The 21,073-nt window shown below is 35.5% G+C and overlaps 1 protein-coding gene across 1 annotated transcript in view; it reads right to left on the bottom strand.

Moving 5' to 3' along the window:
* The window catches only part of LOC105816401 (zinc finger protein 658B-like), a 550,416-nt gene that overhangs the window by 505,110 nt on the left and 24,233 nt on the right, over positions 1 to 21,073 (bottom strand). The window lies entirely within an intron of this gene.

Genomic DNA, 21,073 nt, shown 5'->3' on the forward strand with positions numbered 1-21,073 from the left:
TTTGTCACTGCTGGAACCCTCTCTGTGATCCTCCTCTCTTCTCTCAAAGACATTATAGCACAAGCTTATAGTAGTCTTTAAATTTCTGTAAATACACTGTATAGTAGTCATGTGATTCTGTTTATCCTCCACTCATTGTAGACTTATCACCTTAAATTTTTTTCTAGTTTTCTCTCCCTGGATACCAGTTCTCAATATTTCAGAATGTTTTCAGCCGTTACTTCTATTAAGCATTATTTTCACTTATCTCCAGTTTCTGCCATAGAAGTTTTATTTTTCATGGAATATATGTATATACCTTTTTATTACTTTTTTTATTTTTCAGATTTGCAGTGTTTGTGTGATACTAAGGAGTTATTTCCAAAAAAGAACATTTTTGAAAAAGAATCATTTCAGTGGTATATAATGGAAAGATTAAAAAAAACACAGCTTTGATGGATCCACTTTCAGAAACCTATCTTAAAGACAACAGAGAACTGAAGAAGAATATTGCAGGCAAAGGAAAATCACCTTTGAAAAAATGCCTACTTTTAACCAGCACCCAGCAGCAGCATACATTCATAAGGCTTTTCATAAGACTTCTCAAGAGCTGTCTCAGATAATTCATACTAACAGGAGACCTTATGAATGTAAGGAATGTAGAAAGGCTTTTAACTGTGAATCACAACTTAACTCGACATCAGAGAATTCACACTGAAGAGAAACCTTATAAATGTACAGAATGTGGGAAGACTTTTAGACATGCCTCACAACTTGCTTGACACCAGAAAATTCATTCTGGTGAGAGACCCTATAAATGTAAGGAATGTGGAAAGGCTTTTATTCAGCTATCACACCTTATTCGACATCTAAGAGTTCATACTGGTGAGAAGCCTTATGAATGTAAGGATTGTGAGAAGGCCTTTAGCTGTGGCTCAGAACTTACTCAGCATCAAAGAACTCATACTGGTGAGAAGCCCTATGAGTGTAAGGACTGTGGGAAGGCCTTTAGTCATGGTTCACACCTTGTTCAACATCAGAGAATTCATAGTGGTGAAAAACCCTATAAATGTAAGGAATGTGGGGAGGCCTTTATTCAACAATTACATCTTACTCGACATCAGAGAAGTCATGCTGATGAGAAACCCTATGCATGTAAGGAATGTGGGAAGGCATTCATGTGGAGTTCCAGACTCACTCAACATCAGAGAATTCATATTGGAGGAAAAAAAAAACTATGAAAGTAAGCAAGGTACAAAGGTCTTCCTTGATGGCTCACAACTTTAAAATAGATAATTCATACTTTGAGTAACTCTATAAATATAAACACAGAGTCCCCAGCTTATGATGGTTTGGCTTACAATTTTTCAACCTTGTGAAGCTGTGAAAGCAACACACATTCAGTATGCTCCTTGACTTATAACAGGCTTATCGGGATATAATCCCATAAATTGAGGAGTATATATAATTTAGAAAAGCCTTTATTAGAGCTCACACCTTCTTCAACATCAGAAAATGCATACTTGTGTACTTGTGAGAAATATTGTGAATGTAAGAAATGTGGGAAGGCCATTGGCCTTAACTCAAAACATAAACATCACGGAATTCATAATAGAGGGGAAAAACTCTTATGAAGGTAAACAATGTGGGAAGGCCCAATGTTATGTCACAACAATGTACACAACATCAGAGATTGTATACAGATTAGAACAGACAAATTGAGAAAGTGGGGATCACTTTATTCAGCACTCACCTACTGGCAAGGAATCTTTTTATAAGCTATGTGGGAAAGATGTTATTCATGGATCAGACCTGTTCAATATCACATATTTCATAATGGTGAGAAACCTGTGAACATCAGAAATACAAAAAGAAACCTTTCATTAAGATTCGCAACTCAGCATCAGCAAATTCATAAATTGATATAGGGATGCTTTCACTTGTAATGTATCAGTTATGTAACATTAATGAATTTACTAGAAAATCCTGTACATGTAAGTCCCATTTGCTTCATATTTATACCTCACTCAGCATTAGAAAATTTATTCTGGATAAATATTTGTAGAAATCTTTCCATCACAACTTATACTTTATTAAACTTGAGAGAACTCTTATATGATAAAAACCTTTCTTGACCCATGTTACATGTCTTGGTTCTACAACTCTCTTATTACTAGAACACTGAGTAGGTAACTTACCTGCTCTGTTTCATTTGTGAACTGGAAGGAATGAAATATTTTAACCCATATATTGTCTGGTACGTTTCCAATAAATGTTGAAAATAGTGGCCAGGTGTGGTGGTTCATTCCTGTAATCCCAGCACTTTGAAAGAGGAGGAGAATCGTTTGAGGCCAGGAGTTTGAGACCAGCCTGGGCAACATAGTGAGAGCTCATCTCTACAAAAAAAAATTCAAAATTAGCCAGGTATTGCAGTGCATGCCTATAGTCCTAGCTACTCAGGAGCCTGAGGCAGGAGGATTGCTTGAGGCCAGGAGTTTGATGCTATGATGAGCTATGATCATGCCACTGCACTCCAGCCTGGATGACAGAGCAGGACTTGTCTCTAAAAAAAAGTTGAAAATATCACTATGACTTGTATTATTATTAAGCATTGAGGATGAATGGAGAATCCTTTATGTTTATTAATATAGGAAAGCGTCTTGTCTCATTGCATGTTAGAAAACTCCAGAACGCAACGAATATGAGTAGGCCTTTATTCAAATACTTTTTGCTTTTTCAGAGAGGATTTGCAATTTTTCCTACCATGCCCTGAAGACGTTAGCAATGAGTTTATTTTAAGTTAAAATTCATGAGTTGTAGTTTTCAGACCTTGCATGTATTGTGTATTCAGTTCCTAAATCCATGTGAGGGCCTACCTGTGACCACTGATTCTTCAAGGAGATGTCTTTCCTCCACTTAGAACCAAAGTGAAAGCTTATATTGTTTATTTCTGTCTTACTCTGTGGGATGGATTTTTTTCTGCTTCCTTCTTTCCCTAAGGATAACCATTTGAGCTTTTTAGTTTTATGTTTTCATTATCTACCATCTTGCCATAAGTAAGCCCCAGGATTTTTCTCTTTTCCCCTAAAGATATGTAGCTATCATGACAAAAAAAAACTAGGATACCAAGGATTAGTAGATACCCCTTGGAGCTTCCAATAGCTATAGTATGCTTTCATGTCATTCCCTCTTTCAATCTATGATACGTTTTAAAGGGCTCTTTCAATAGATGTCTGTAAGAATTTTTTACAAGGAGTATTTCAGTCCACATAGTTCATCATATTGTCAAAAAAGCATCCCCTACTCTTTATCCTATTTTCTGTAGGGTTTTGAAAATAGCACTTGTCACTATCTAATGTATGCGTATGTGCATGTGTGTGTATACGTGTCGTGTTTCTTTGTTCTTATTAAGAATGTAAGCTCTAAGATGGCAATATGTTGTCAGCCTTTTAAATTGCTATTTCCACAGCTGTAGTAAAGGCCCTTGCCTTAGGAAAATTCAAATTTGTCTAGATAGAGACAGGAAATGATGCAAAAGAGCAGGATAAATTAGTGGGAGAAAAGAGGCCTCCCTCCTAAATACACAGATTGGTAGGTAATGTTTTTCACAGCACACTGACAGCAATAGTTCTGGTCACTGGGGCTGCTTAGAAGCAGTAGAAGGAATAATCACTTTGTATCAGAAAAAAACTTTAGCAGATAAAGAAATATTAATAAAACAAATTAGGAAACACATTTACCTTGATGCCCCATGAGTTTGCTAAAAATAAGAAAATGAAAAACAAGTCCGACCCAAGATCCTCAGATTCTCCTAACATCTACTGAGGCAGTAAGAGTTTCCAATGACCAGAGAGTGCAAGAAACTAAGGCAGTGTTCATATTCCTCCATTGGAGTCAGCAGATCCTGTCCACTGATAGATCCATGTCCCCTATACCCATCATAGAGTCCGACATTAACAGGTGCTTAATTTTACAACTTAACGTGAATACTCCTGATTTCTGATTTCAAGCAAGATCCTGCACCCAAAGCACATAATTAATTTCGGCATCAGGGAAATTGCCCCTTTCAACCCTGCAACAGAGTAGCATGGCAAGAAGGCGGGAAGTCCTTAGAGAATAGAACCCTCAGAGCTTGGTTATTGCAAATCAGGTTCTGGAAGGTGGTGTCCCCATTCTGCCTAAGTACCTGAGGGAAAGGCTCCACAAGGAAGACGAAGACGAGGCAAGAAGGGAGAGTTAACTTTGTTCCTTCCATGCCAATAGGAAATTAAAATACACATTTATAAAACATTTAATCATTTTCAAATACTTAACTTTGGACATAGATGAAATGACTTATTCAGTCACTTCTTTTTCTGAGTGACTAAATGTATTTTCACTTCTGGGAAGGAAAGATGTTTCTTTTATTCTGGGAGACCCAGCCTGATCAAAAGGAGGCAGCAATCAAGGGATGAGAGGGCAATGTGATAATAATAGTTTAGCTCAGTAATGTCATCATAGGCGATGGGTGTCTGCCGTAGCATGATTACTGATGATTTAAGCCTTTTCTAGTATCCTGCCGCAACAATTGCTATCTAATTGTTGTTTACATTTTTGATAGTGTACCTGGAGGCTTAGTGATTTCACTTTGGTATAATTTGTTCTACTCAGTGATGGTCCAGAAGCAGAAAGAGGCCTCCTTCTATTTCAAAGACGTTCTGGTGTAAGATCAATCAGGGTGAAAATTGTGGTGCTAAGTTTCAAATGTTTAAGTTGGAAGTTTTTAATTCATCAAATATTGATTGATATGGGAGAATGGGCATAATGGCTCAGTGTATCACTGTCCATGTGTGGAGATAATGTCAAAATCTAAAGTTTACCTTATCATACTTTAATAAGAATCCTAGTTTATTATCAAAAAGGAAGCTGCTGGCCAGGCACAGTGGCTCATGCCTATAATCCTAGCACTTTGCTTGAGGCTAGGAGTTCAAGAGCAACCTGAGCAAGAGCAAGACTCCATCTCTACCAAAAAATTGAAAAATTAGCTGGGCATGGTGGCACACACCTGTAGTCCCAGCTACTTGGGAAGCTGAGGCAGGAGGATCACTTGAGCCCAGCAGTTTGAGGTTGCAGTAGATGACACCACTGCACTCTTGCCCAGGCCACAGAGTGAGACCCTATATCCAAAAAAAAAAAAAAAAAAAGTGAAGCTGCTGGATTTTTCTTAAAAATTTGTCAGTAAGAGCAAATAGAATAAAATGATTTGATTTTACATATCTTCCAAAGAGATTACATAATACTGAATCTCCATCTCTTCTCTTCGCTCCACTATTATTTCTTTGCCACCTCTTTCTCCAGCATTTTTAATGCTTTAATGTAGCCTAATCAAGCTCTGCAATAATATTTCACAGCCTACCCCATCTATGATTCATCTTAACACTCTTGAACTTATTTTCTTAGTTCATATATGCAAAAAAGTCCTCCTATTTCTCCTTCTAATTCTTTGATTGATGTTATTCAAAGCTCTATTCCAAGCCACAAATATTGAGAAGTGGCCTTCTTAGTCATCCACTGCGTGCCCTAGCTATGTTTTCCTTCAGTTTCAGAGCACAGATGAAGGTCCTCTACCAGACACTACGTTAAAGAGTCAGACTCTGATCATTCTTTTCATTTCTCTGCATCTGTCTTCTTATCCATTAAGTGGAGATAGGTACAGTTATTATTCTATCTCACAGCATTTTATATTTAGCAGATGTCCATGTAGCACCTACTGTATGCAAGAGTTTTTCTTTTGGAGATGAGAAGAGATTAGGTACAGACAAAAATGACTGTTATTTTAGACATTTATGTCTTCCCTTTTCTGAAACATTTAAACAGATTGATACTCTTTTTCCTCTTCTTTTGGATGGGAATAGTGACTGACATGGGAGCTGAATTGTGTGTCCCCCAACATTCATATCTTGAAGCCCTAATCCCAAATGTGACTGTTTGGAGACAGGACCTTTGGTGAGGCATTTACAGTTACATGAGGTCATAAGGGTAGGATCCAAATCCAATATGAGTGGTGTACTTATAAGAAGAGGCAGAGACACCATGGATGTGGACACATAGAAAAAAATGGTCACATGAGTACACAGAAGATGGCCATTTGCAAGCCAAAGGGAGAGGCCTCAGGAGAAACCAACCTGCCAACACCTTGATCTTCAACTTCCAGCCTCCAGAACTGTGAGAAAATAAATTTCTATTGTATAAGCTAACTGTTCTGTGGCATTTTGTCATGGAAGCCTGAACTAATACAGTGACTTTTCAGTATATCTGTGAATTGTAAAAGAAATAATGAATCAGACATTTTAGCCAGTTCTTTAAATAGGCTGGTAAAGCTAAGTCTGTTTGTGCTCAAAAAGATCTAAAGTAGGTTTACCCGAGAGAAAACGATTGGAGAAGGACCCCCAAGTTTATCATACCTCATTTGTTTCCTGGGGAAAATGAAAAATAAGTCTGTTCTTATTTCACAGAGTGGGTGATATGAGGAAAGAGACTTCCGTGTGTGCCTCCAGCTGAGGGCATCTTTCTGTCTATTTGGGGGACATATTTCAGGCCACAGCTTCCAAACATATCTGGTCTGTGGTGGTAAATACACCATTGCAGTGCATGCACTTCTGGGAGGCCTGCCAGTCAGAGCAAGAGTGCACAACGTTGCATGTGCCATGGAAGCATTTTTCCAGGGCTGGGATCATTTGTTGAACTGAACACAGTAGCTTCCCCAGCACAGAAAGAAGGACTACTTAGTTTATGGCAGGACTGGATTTTCAAATTTGTCTTAATTATCTAGATTACAACATATCTTTAAAACTTCATATTGAAGCAATGTTCCTGGTACTCCATAAATAAGGGTAGTTTTTGAATTTGAATTTTTTTCAGACAGGGTCTTGTTTGTTGCCCAGGCTAGAGTGCAGTGACATGATCACAGTTCACTGCAATCTCCAATTCCTGGCCTCAAGCAATCCTCCTGGCTCAGCCTCCTGAGTAGCTAGGACTACAGGTGTGCATCAACACATCCAGCTAAATTTTTAAAATTTTTTTATAGAGGCAGGGTCTTGCTATGTTGCCCAGGCTGGTCTCAAATTCCTTTCCTCGAGCAACCCTCCCACCTTGGCCTCTCAAAGTGCAATTACAGGCATGAGGCACTGCATCCAAACTGAATTTGAATTTTTAAATTTACATCTGTCTTCTGGGCCAGGTCAGAAATTTATTAACAGGGGGTCTCTTCATTTCTTTCTTGTAGCATTATTCTCTTCCAAGACATAGCAAAGTAAAGTTAAACAGTATTAATAAGGCACCTACAGCACACACATAATTATGCAGGACATATTTTTAAAATATTTATTCAAAGTGATTATTTTTCACATAATTCCTGCAGCAATCAAGAGTGAATATCTCTCTTTTTAGAGTTATTGCTCATTCTTTTGTTCATTTGAAATCTTATTTAAACATTGCAATCTTAATGTGTTTAAAATTTTTCACTAAAGAAAGTTGTGAAATGATTTTAAAATACATTAAAATTCTATCACATCATTGTCATCACAACTCTGTGATGTAAAATTTATTATCCTCATTCTACAGATGAAGGAAATATTTTGTCTAGAAAAATTTATATATTTTCTATTGTAGCATAACAAATCAGCTCAAAATTAGCTTAAAACTACAAACATTACTTCCGTTTCTGTGCCTCAGAACTCTGGACACAGCTCAGTTCAGTGCCTCTGACTCAAGGGCTTTCATTAGGTTGCAGTCAATTGTGAGCTGGGCTGCTGTCTCATCTGAAGGCTTGTCTGGGGAAGGATTTGCTTCCAACTCTCTGCGGTTGTTGGCAAGATTCAGTTCCATGTTGGACTGAGGGTTCAGTTTTTCACTGGCTATGGCTGGAGTCCTTCCTCACTGTTTTGGCATGTGGACTTCTCCATAGGGCAGCTGATAACATGGCAGCTGTCTTCTTGCAGAGCAAGCAAGACAGTGAGAGAGAACAAGCAAGATGGAAGCCACTGTTTGTAACCTAATCTCAGAAGTGATATCCCATCACTTTTGTCATTTCTACTTGTTTGAGGCAAGTCACTAGGTCCAGCCTACACTCAAGTGCAGGGAGTTTTAGAAGGGCTTGAATACCAGGACATGGGATCCTTGGAGCCAGCTCAGAAGCTAATGCAGCCCCCATGAGGAGCATTAAGAGACATGACAATTCCAATTTCATGTATTAGGTAATTTCCCTAATACATGAAAACCTCCTAAAATCACTAAGAAAAAGAGGTACAACCCAAAAGAAAAAAATGGGAAAGGAATATGAAAGACAATTGACAGACAAGAAAATGAAGGGCTCTTAAACATGAAAATATGCTCGATCTTAAATATAAACTGAAATATCATTTCCACTTGTGAGACTGACAAAGATCAAAAACATTGATAATACAATACTGGCAAGGGAACTAGAGAAACAGGTGCTCATTCATTTTAATGACACTTACAACCTCTATGAAGGGCATTTTGGCAAAATCTGTCAAATTTAAAATGCATATAGTGCCACAGACATACGTATAAATATACAAATCTTTTTTATCCTACAGCTATAATTACCAAATACAAAATGATATATGTATATAATTATGTATTGCAGTATTTTTCTCACAGAAGATTAGAAACACAACCTAAATTTCCATCAATAAGAGAACTGTTACATTAATGAACATTATACAGGTTTTAAAAATAATGGAGAATTTATTATGTACAAATATAAGATTATTTCCAAAATATATTATTAAGTAAAAAAAAAGCAAGGTTTTCCAGCTTTCATTATAAAAGGGGGTGGGGGAATATGCAAAGAAGGATATACAAGGAACAGATAAGGGAACTGTATAACTGGGGAACAGAGATGGAGGAATAATTATTTTAATGTATATATGTCCCAGATATTGCTACATAAAAAGACACTCCAAAACCTAAACCACCTATTTTATTATTGCCTATAAGTCTACAGGTCAGCTGGGAAGTTCTGTTCTCACTGGGTTCATTCAAAAGTCTGCAGTCAACTGTGGGTTGGGTGGCAGCTCTGTTGAACCTGGCAGGGTTCTCTCACACACACATTTGGGGACCAGTTGGATGTAGGCTGTTTGAGGATAGCATCAGTTGCAACAACTGTATTATAATTCTCCAGAGAGCCAGCCCAAGCCTGTTCACATGATGGTGGCAGAAACAGTCAAAGACTCTCATGGCCTAGGCTCAGAATTGGCACATTATTACTTCTGCTGCATTCTATTAACCAAAGCAAATCACAAGGCAATGCCAATTCAAGGGGTGGGAAGTTAACATCACCTCTTGGGAAAAGCTGCTCAGTTATGTTGCAAGACTTACAGATGCAGAGAAGAAGAAAAAATTACAGCTATTTAAAAAAAGCATTTTATCCCAATATCCTTTTGTACTTTTCCAAGTTCAGCCATGTTTGTGTAGTACCTATTCAGAAATTTTTTAAATTATTTTTAAAACTGAGCTCAAGAGGTTTAATTAAGTGGATCATAGCCTACAACTGGTTAGACTCAGTGCTCAAATATTTAAGGGCACTATTTAGAAAAAGGAAAACTTATCTACTGTCCCATCATCCAAACATAATTAGTAGTTAAGTTTTGACTTGATTTCTTCCACTCTGTATTTTTGATTATGGATCATGTGTTTATGTTTAAAATTATACTTAAATAAGTTTTTGTACTATAAATGTTTATGTTTAGTTCTCACTTTCTGAATTTAAAATCATAGAGGGTGAAAATAATGTTTGATATCCTCCTGAAGCACATAGCACAGGATCTTAGATATTTAAGCAATACTTACTAAATGCATGATTTGATGTAACTTTTTATTTTTAAAAAACAAAGATTACATTTTTATAACTAAGATTCTCCAGGAGATGAGTTCTAGCTCATCATGATTAATATACCTGAAAACCTGGTACATACGGAGGTCTCTCCCAAATTTTGTGGTAACAATTTATATAGTCAAAACAACAGTGGGGGGGCTACTTGATACTGCCAGGAATTTGTCAGGCAAACATCCAAAGAGAGAGAGAGGAAAGAAAAAAAGTATATTTTAGCCACCTAGAAATATAAGCCATTATAAAGATTTTACTTAAAAGGAAAAATAAAGGGGACAAGGACAGATTACTTTGCAGTGGGAGTTCAAACCAGGGAGAGTCTACTGCCTAGAGGCTCTGGACCCCCTTCCCCCTTCCTCTCTTCCTCTTATCAACCAAAGACAGAAACTAAGAATATCAGCTTCAGGTGGCTAAAAATCTTAAAACTAATAAAAGGGGGTGGGAGACTGCCAATTAGGTGGCCACAAGTCCAAGAAAAAAAAAGTTTCAACTTTAATTCTGAACAAACACTGGGTCAAGCAAACATAATGCTAGCCCTAGATTACTTACTGATTTATTAACAAACCCCTAGATACAGGGGAAAATAAAAGGTAATTAAATTTCATATATTTAATATTTTAATATAAATATATGATAAACATAAATTGTGTATATATTTTCCATAATTTGATACAATTGAAAATTCAAAACTTATATACTAATTTATATTTTAAAGAATTTCTATAACAAAAAGATTAAAAGAGAGGCTTTTGTGCCTCTACAACACTCATTCTAATTCAACTGTTTTTTTTGTTTTTGTTTTTGTTTTTTTGAGACAAGGTCTTGCTCTGGTGTCTGGGCTAGGGTGCAGTGGCATCATCATAGCTCACTGCAACCTCAAACTTCTGGGCTCCTGGGCTCAAATGATTCTCCTGCCTCAGCCTCTCTAGTAGCTTGGACTACAGATGTGCACCACCACACTCGGCTAATTTTTCTATTTTTTGTAGAGATGGGGGTCTTGCTCATGCTCAGGCTGGTCTTGAAACCCTGGCCTCAAGCAATCCTCCCACCTTGGCTTCCCAAAGTGCTAGGATTACAAGCATGAGCTGCTGCACCTGGCCCTCTAATTGAACTTTAACATTTATTAAAATGCACTCATTGACAAAAAGTCATGGATTTCAACTATACTGGAGCGCAAGTTGTAGTTATACCTGGAGATGCCACTAAATTTAAGCACTCTTATCTAGGTCAAGTTTTAACATTACAGCTAGATTTATCATGGGAGATGGCAAGCTTTTCACATATTTATATGACCTAGAATAGTTCCTTAAATATTATACATTTTAAATTTCCTATTCCCACATGTTCTGTATAATGACTTCACGGGTAGGCATTTAACATTAATTTACATTTTTTCTCTGATTATTGGCCTAATAAGATTTTCTGCTTTTCTTAGATCAATATTAGTGATTTACATTTTCTAGAGTGTTATAATTTTGTCTAGATCTTTAAATGTATTAGAAAAAGTGAAAGTACTAATTTTGAAACTATTAAATTCTCATCCATTTGTCATGTTTATTGCTCTCTTTCATTACATTGTAGATTTACAACTTTTTAAAATTAATATATATTTGATAATGAAAAATTATATATATTTAAGTTGTATAATTTGGTGATTTAATATACATATTTAGTGAAATAATCACCAAAATCATGCTAATTAAAATATATCATATCATATAGTTATCATTTCCTTTCTTCCTTCCTCCCTTTCTTCCTTCCTTCCTTCTTTTGGTGCGAACACTTAAGATATATCCTCTAAGCAAATTTTAAGTACACAATAAACTATTAACTATATTAACATTGTTGTACATTAGCTCTCCAGAACTTATTCATCTTGCATAATTGAAACTTTATATCCCCTGACCAACATTCCCCATTTCTCCCTTCCTTAAGCCCCTGTTATTCACCATTCCACTGTTTCCTTCTATGAATTCAACTTTTTTAGATTTCACATATATGTGAGATCATGCAGTATTTGTCTTTGTCTGTACCTGGTTTATTTCACTTAACATAATGTCCTCCAGGTTCACGCATGTTGCAAATGGCAAGATTCCTTTTATATTTTAAGGCTGAATAATATTCCAATATAACATGGTAAAAATATACCATATTTTCTTTGTCCATTCATCTGTTGACAGATATTTAGATTGTTTCCATATCTTCACTGTCATAAATTGTGCTAAAACTAACATGGGAATGCAGATACATCTTCGAGATACTGATTTCATTTCCTTTTTATATACACCCAGAAGTGAGATTGCTGGATCACATCATAGTTCTATTTTTTGTTTTTTGAGGAAACTCCATATCATTCTTCATAATGGCTGCACCAGTTTATGTTCCCACCAACAGTGTACCAGGGTTTCCTTTATTCCACATCCTCATCAACACTTTGTAATTTTTTGGCTTTTTGGTAATGCCAATTCTAGCAGGTATGAGATGATATCTTATTGTGCATTTGATTTGCATTTCCCTGATGATTAGTGATATTGAGCACCTTTTTATATACTTATTGTCCATTTGTATGTCCTCTTTTGAGAAATATCTATTCAAGTCCTTTGCCTATTTTTAAATTGGGTTATTTGTAATTTTTCTATTAAATTGTATATATTTTGGATATTAGCCTCATGTCAGATATATGGTTTGAAAATATTTTCTCCCACTCCATAAGTTGCCCTTTCACTGTGTTGTTTTCTTTGCTGTGAAGAAGCCTTTTTGTTTGATGCTATCCCATTTGTCTATTTTGGGTTTTTATTTTTTTGCTTATGCTTTTGGTGTTATGTTGTTCAGACCAACATTAATTAGCTTCTCTCTTATGTTTTCTTCCAGTAGTTTTAAAGTTGTGGGTCTTATGTTTAAGTCTTTAAACCACTTTGAGTTGATTTTTGTATATGGTGTGAGATAAGGGTCCTATTTCATTCTTTTCCATGTGGATATCCAGTTTTCCCAATACAATTTATTAAAAGACTATTCTCTTCCCCTTTTTTGTGTTCTTGGCACCTCTGTTGAACATCAGTTGACTGTAAATGGGTGGATTTATTTCTGGGCTCTCAATTCTATTCCATCAGTCTGTTTTTATGCTAGTACCATACTGCTTTGATTACCGTAGTTTTAGAATATATTTTGAAATCAATAAGTGTGATGCTTCCAGCTTACGTTCTTTCTCAAGATTGCTTAGGGTATGTGGGTATTTTGTGGTTCCATATGAATTTTAGGATTTTTTCTACTTCTGTAAAGAATGCTGTTGAGGGACTGGGTGCGGTGGCTCACGCCTGTAATCCTAGCACTCTGGGAGCATGAAGCGGGAGGACTGCTTGAGCTCAGGAGTTCAAGACCAGCCTGAGTAAGAATGAGACCCCCCATTGCTACTAAAAATAGAAAAATTAGCCAGGCGTCATGGCATGCTTGTAGTCCCAGCTACTAGGGAGGCTAAGGTAGGAGGATTGCTTGAGCCCTGGAGTTTGAGGTTGTAGTGAGCTATCATGGCACCACTGCACTCTACCTCCTGAGGTGACAGAGAAAGATTCTGTCTCAAAAAAAAAAAAAAAATGCCATTGAGATTTTGATATGCATTGCATTGAATCTGTAGATCACTTTGGGTAGTATGGACATTTTAACAATACTAATTCTTCCTATTCATGAACACAGGATGTCTTTTCATTTATCTGTATCTTCTTTAATTTCATTCATTGATGTTTTATAATTTTTAGTTTGCAAATCTTTTACTTCTTTGGTTAATGTTATTTTTAAGTATTTAATCTTTTTGTTGCTATTGTGAATGGGATTGTTTGCATAATTTCATTTTCAGATACTTTATTCTTTGTGTATAGAAACATGACTGATTTTTGTATGTTGATTTTCTATCCTGCAACTTTATTATTTATTACTTCTAACAAATTTTTGTTGAGCCTTTAGGTTTTCTACATATTAATATATGATTATGTTATCTGCAGAGATAATTGTGCTTCTTCCTTTTCAATTTGGATGCATTTTATTTCTGTTTCTTGCCTAATTGCTCTGTTTAAGACCTCCAGAACTATATTGAAAAGAAATGGTGACAGTGGGTTTCCTTACCTTGTACCAGATCTTAGAGGGAAGGTTTTCAGTGTTTTGCCCATTGATTATGTTATTTGTGAGATTTTCATATATGGCCTTTATTTTTTTGAGTCAAGATCCTTCAATACCTATTTTCTTGAGAGTTTAATTATGAATGGGTCTACTTAGGCAAATGGCTTTTCTGCATCTATCGAGAGCATTATCTGGCTTTATTCTTTAACATATTATGTCACATTGATTGGTGTATGTTGAACCATCTTTACATTCAAGGGATAAATCACACTCGATTATTGTGTATAATCCTTTTCATGTTCTGTTGAATTTGGATTGCTAGTATGTTGTGGAGGATTTTTGCATCTATGTTCATCAGAGATATTGACCTATAGTTTTCTTTTCTTGTGGTAATTGCCTGCTTTTGGTTTCATGGTGATGCTAGACTCATAAAATGAGTTTGGAAGTGTACCTTCTATTACTCTACTTTCGGAGGAGTTTAAGAAGGATAGATATTAATTCCTCTTTCACTATTTGGTAGAATTCACCCATGAAGCCATTAGGTTCCGGGCTTCTTTGTGGGGACATTTTTGATTGCTGATTTTTCTCCTTATTTGTTATTGGTTTATTCAGGCTTTCCATTTCTTCCTAATTGTTTGGTAGTTTGTATGTTTCTAGGAATTTATCCATTTCTTCTAGGGTGTCCAGTTTGTCAGCAAATAATTGTTCAAAATAGTCCCTTATGATCCTTTCTGAGACATTTGTTAAAATGTCTCTTATTGCAGCTTTTATTTATTTGGGTCTTCTCTTTTTCTTAGTCTAGCTAAGTTTATGTCAATTTCATGTATCTTTTCAAAAAACCAATTCTGTCTTACTGACTTTTTCTGTTCCTATTTATTTCTGATCTACTCCTTATTATTTCCTTCCTTCTAACTTTGGGATTAATTTGTTCTTTTTCTAGTTTCTTGAGGCATAAAGTTAAGTTGTATATTTCTGATCTTTCTTCTTTTTTAATGTAGACATTTATTGCTATAAGCTTCCCTCTTATTGATTCCTTTGCCACATCTCATAGGTTCTGGTATGTAATGTTTTCATTTACTTTAGTCTTGAGATACTTTAAAAATTCCTTTTTTTCTCTTTGACCCATTAATAATTCAAGAGTGTCCTGTTAACTTCCACATATTTGTGAATTTCCCTGTTTTCTTACTCTTATTGATTTTTAGTTTTATTCCATTGTGGTCAGAAAAGACACCTGGAATATTTTCAATCTTGTTAAATTTGTTAAGACTTGTTTGTGACTTAATATGTCATTTATACTAGGGAATCCATGCATGCTTGAAAAGAATGTGTACTCTATTGTTGTTGGATGGAATATTCTATAAACTTGCATTAGGTCCTTTCGGTCTAAAGTATAATTCAAATTCAATGTTTCTTTATTGATTTTATGTATGGATGTTCTATTCATTACTGTAAGTGGAGTATCGAGGTCCCCTACTATTTTTCCATTGCTTTCAATTTCTGTCTTCAGATCTGTCAATATTTGCTTTATATGTTTAGGTGCTCTGATGTTTGATACATATTTATAATTGTTATATTTTCTGTTTAATTTACTCTTCTATCATTACATAATCATCTTCTTTGTCTCTAAAGACTGTTTTATATTTAAATTCTATTTTGTCTGATATAAGTACAACCACCTTGCTTTATGTTATAAAACCATGAAACAACTCTTTCCATCCCTTCACTTTCAGCCTATGTGTGTTTTCATTTTATACTGAGTCTCATAAACAGCATGTGTGAAATCTTGTTTAATTAATTCATACAGCCACTCTATGCCTTTTGATTGGTGAGTTTAATCCATTTATAGTTAAAGTAATTATTGATAAGGGAGGGCTTACTATTGCTATTTGTTCACAGTTTTTGTCTTACAGTTGCTTTGTTTCTCTCTTCTTCCCTTATTATTATTCTCCGATCATTTTTTGTAGTGATTTGTTTTTATTTTTTCCTTTTAATTTTTTCTGTATCTGTTGTAGTTTTTCTATGTGGTTAGCTCAAAGCTTACATAAAATATTTTGTTATTATACATTCTCATTATAAGTTAATAACAATGTAACACAATCACATACAAAAATTCCATACTTTACTCCCCCTACACACACACTTTGTGTTCTTAAAGACAGAGATTGTTTCATTTTATATTGTGGTACCCATTAACAAATTTTTATTTATTAACTTTTTATATTATGGTTGAAAGTGATCTATGCACCTTTACAGCATTATGTTAATCTGTATAAATCTATAAGTTTACCTTTACCTATGAAATTTATGCTTTCTTTTTTTCTAAACTTCAATAGATTTAGGGGGTACAAGTGTTTTTTTCTTATGTGGATGAATTACATAATGCTAAAGCCAGGGATTAAAGAATTAAATGTAAGACCTGAAACCATAAAAATTCTAGAAAAAAACACAGGAATTCTAGACATTGGCCTAGGCAAAGAATTTATGACTAAGACCCCAAAAGCAAACACAGCAACAACAAAAATAAATGGGACTTAATTGAACTAAAAACTTTATGTTTTCCTATGCTTTCATGTTGCTGTTTAGCAAATTTTCATTTCAATTTGAAAAAGTTCCTTCAGAATTTTTGGTGAGATGGGTTTAGTAGTGATGAACTCCATCAGTTTTTGTTTCTCTGGGAAAAATTTTATCTCTCCTCTCAATTTAAGGATAATTTTGATGGGTATAGTATTCTTAGTTGGCAGTGTTTTTTCTTTCGACACTTTGAATATATCATTGCCCTTTCTACTAGCCTGCAAGGTTTCTGCTGAGAAATATGCTGATAATATTATGGAGGTTATCTTATGTGTGATAAGTAGCTTTTCTCTTGCTGCTTTCAAAATTATCTTTGCCTTTTGATAATTTCATTATAATGTGTCTTGGTGTAGTCTTCTTTGACGGTGATCCTGTTTGGGAACTTTTGAGCTTTAAGAACCTGGATGTTCACTTCCCTCCCAAGATTTGAGACATTTTCAAGCATTATTTTTTAAAGTAAGACTTCTGTTTCTTTCTCTTTCTTCTCTACTTCTAGAACTTCACTAATGCCAATAATGGTTTGCTTGATGGTGTCACATAAATGCTTTCTTTTTCATTTTTTCTTTTCCTCTGACTGGCTTTCAAACGACCAGTATTTCAGTTTAAAGATTCTTTTCTATGCTTGACCAAATCTGAGATTGAAGCTATTACATTTTTATTTCATTCATTATATTCTTTAGCTCCAGAACTTGATTCTTTTTTTTATGATTTCTATCTCTTCGTTTAACTTCTCATTTTGTTCATGTATTGTGTTTTCTGATACAGTGAGTTGTCTGTGTCCTCTTGGAGCACTCTGAGGTCCCTTAAAACAATTATTTTGAATTCATAGGCAAATTTTTTGATCTCCAGTTTATTGGGATTGATGTTGGAAAATTATTGTTTCTTTGGCAGTGTCATATTTCTTTGATTTTTCACATTTTTTGTGGCCTCGCAATGATGTCTATGCATATGAGGAAGCAGTCACCTCTTCCAGACTTTATGGATTGGCTTTGGAGGGGAAAGACCTTCACATATGGGTGGGTATGAGGGTGCTGGCTGGGTGGGGTGCAGTGGCTCTAGCTTCTGGGCAAGCACAGCAGCAGTGTTGGTTTCAGGAAGGACACAGAAGCATAGTCTTCATGGAGCAACATTAGCTTAGGTGATCATCAGCAAAGACAACAGTGGTCCTACATGGCCAAGTCTATGGATATCCATGATAGTGGCAAGGGCAGTAGAGGCCTCTCATTTCCTTTTCCCCCACATGAATAAGTTGCGGCGATGGGGATCCCTCTTGGCACCAGATCTGGCACATGGCATACCCACTGCAATGGTAGCACCAGTACCTGAGGCACAGGTAGATGTGGGGCTCCTGCCAAGCTGGGGTCTAGGATACGTACATGTGTGTGGGAGGGGGTGGTGGTGCTGATGCTGTTAGACTGGTACAGTGCACAGCAGTGGCTACAGCCCTAGGGCGGTGGTGTGCTCAGGCCTCAAAGGAGTGGTGGATATTGGTGGCTCTGGTGCCAAGGCAGTGATATGTAGCTGTGGCTCAGGCCTCAGAGAGAAGTCAGTATGCAGAGGTTCCCCTGGCCTGGGGGAGAGCGGTATTATGCAGTAGTGGTCTGGATCTAGTGGCAAAGCTTTTTGTGGGAGAGACAGAGTGACGTGGACTCTAGGCAGCTGGGTCAGCTGAACCCAGGGGTACTCAGTGGCAGCAGCTGCAGGTGTCCACAGCAATGACAAGGGCTTCTTCAGTCCTCTTGCTCTCCCTTTACCCCATAGGGGGAAGTTGTGTCAATGGGATCCCTCTAGGTGCTGAACTGTGCCAGATTGTAGTATGGGGTGGCAAAGGTAAAATGATTCCTACATTTTTCTATTCAGCCATCCTTGTTTTGGGTACCCCATAGAGTTTCTGCAGTTTCTTTTGTACTCCATAGCTCTCCCAGAGCTATTTTTGCCAGTATGTAGTTGTATTCATTGCTTTGGGGTGGGGTGGGGGCAAGCATTGGGACCTACTAGTTGGCCACCTTATATCCATAACTTCCCAACTTTTATAGTTTCTTCATAGAACAGCCAATAATTTTTTGTACTATTTACTACTCAAGTTACTTTTCATGTTTCTATGTCAATTATTTCTGTCTCTATATCCTTCTTTTGCCTTTAATTTTACTGTCCTTTTTAAAAGCTACTTGTGTTATGTTTAATTAGTTAATTAGTAATTAATTACTCTTGCAATACTCTAATGTGTCATGCATTTTAGTCTTATGTATTTTATAAGGTAGCATATTTTATAGGTTACAGCATTTCTCATAATCTTTAGGTTTTTCTATATAGTGGAGTTTTTGACATTCATTTTCTTTCAAAGACTTTGTAATTTTTGTCTTGATTTCAATTTAGATAGACCTTAAATGGATATCTGGATGTTGTAGGCTATATTATTGTCAAGGATTTTGTTATTACTATGATTTTGATCAAAAAGCATGACCTATACATCAAGTCTCATTTTTAAAAACTGATTATAGAGACACATTTAAACATCTTTCTCTGATCTTTAGATAGGTATGCTCACATATACCCTACAGAGTTTCATATTGACATGGTATCTTTCTTCAACCTATGGGAAGAGGTCTAAATAAATGCTCACACACATTAGGTTCAGTTTTTCCTCAATTCTTCACAACAAATTCTTTCATGTTCAGTAACTTAAAACTACTGAAGTCTTCCCAATATTTATTACACTGAAAACATGATAACTACCCAATCTGTAAGATTGAACATGGTATACGACATATTTAAATTCCTATCCACAAACAGTTATCATGATGGTTAACATTTACTGAACGTTTATTATACGACAGGTACAGTTCTAAGCACTTTATTAATTCATTTGATCGTCACACTCACACTATGGGGTAGAATCTCTCCCTGTTTTATAATGCATACACATCATATCATAAAACATATTAATATATTACTAAAAAACTTAGATAAAAGATTTGGAATCATAAAGACTAACCTGATAAGAGTGGTTGCCTATGTAGAGTGTACAGGAATTCAGGATTGACACGAAACAGGAATTTAAGAATCTGTCATGTTTAAATCTTTTTCATAAGAATAATGTATTTGTGCATTATTGGCAATAAAAACTTTCCTAAAAATAAAAAAGTAGATAAGCATACAAAGATGTGTCTTTTAAAATGTTAATCTAGGACAATTTTCATGATCTTCCCAAATCAGAGGCAAATCTTTGAAGGTATGTGGTAAATATAGTCCCATAGGGAATACAGTGAAGCCATTAATAATTATGGAAGATTTCTATCCATTAACAGGAAAATTTCTTTGGCATGGGAATGGCAGGGTAAAAGTATAGTAGTATAGTATGTTAATCTTTCATAAGCGCAAAACCTGGTTTGATACAATTATTTGCCAGTGGATTTCTCTGGTTGCTATGACTGCAAATTATCTTCCTTCCTTGTGCTTCTCTACATCAACTAAAATTTTGTGGTATTCTTTTTATAAAGGGCAAAATAAATAAAGCCAGATTTTAAAACAAAGAGATATAAATATATCCATTATATAAATTATTAAATTTAGATATTTACATAGTGAGAGCAAGTACAGATATTTTGGATCAAAGTATAGTTTATCTTTTAACAACAGGGTTTACACTGCACGGGTCCAATTATATGAGGATTTTTTTCAATAAATGTTACACCAAATATGCCTGCCTCCCTGCTGCCCCTTCTATCTCCACCTCCTCTTGTACCTCTGCCACCTCTGAGACAGCAAGACCAACTTATCCTTTTTCTCTTCCTCCTCAGCCTGCTGAATGTGAAGACAATGAAGACCTTTATGATGATCCATTTCCACTTTATGAATAGTAAATATATTTTCTTTCCTTATGATTTTCTTAATAATATTTTCTTTTCTCTAGCTAACTTTATTGTAAGAATAAAGTATATAATACATGTAACACACAAAATGTGTGTTCATTGACTGTTTAAGTTATTGGTAAGGCTTCTGTTCAACAGGAGTCTATCAATAGTAAAGTGCTGGGGAATCAAAAGTAATGTGTGGATTTTCAGCTATGTGAAGCAGTCAGCATCACTAACTCCTGCGTGGTTTAAGGGTAAACCGTAATAGAAAAGAGGGTCCTAACACACCGCCTAATTTTAATAAAAATATAACACATCAATGACCAGGAAGCAATACAAGCATGTAGAATAAAGAAATTAATGATTACCTAGTCCTCAGATAAGGATGTGAGGATAAATTATAAATTTAGATACTTTCATAATTTCTAGTAAAATCTGAAATGGCTTCAAAGCCGAATATAAAAGTACAGACATTAATTTTAAAAGATAAATTCACATGGTCACTCTCAAATATAAACCTTTTAATATATACCATAAGATTATAAGGGTAAAGTGTATCTGATTTTCTGATGCCAATTAACTTGAAGATATTGATAATGTTTCCAATTTTTATTTTGTTCATAGCATGTTTCTACTATTTTGATTATCTTTAGTTTTATAAACTCTG

The sequence above is a fragment of the Propithecus coquereli genome, unplaced genomic scaffold (assembly GCF_000956105.1).
Source record: "Propithecus coquereli isolate 6110/MARCELLA unplaced genomic scaffold, Pcoq_1.0 Scaffold370, whole genome shotgun sequence".
NCBI classification, from domain to species: domain Eukaryota; kingdom Metazoa; phylum Chordata; class Mammalia; order Primates; family Indriidae; genus Propithecus; species Propithecus coquereli.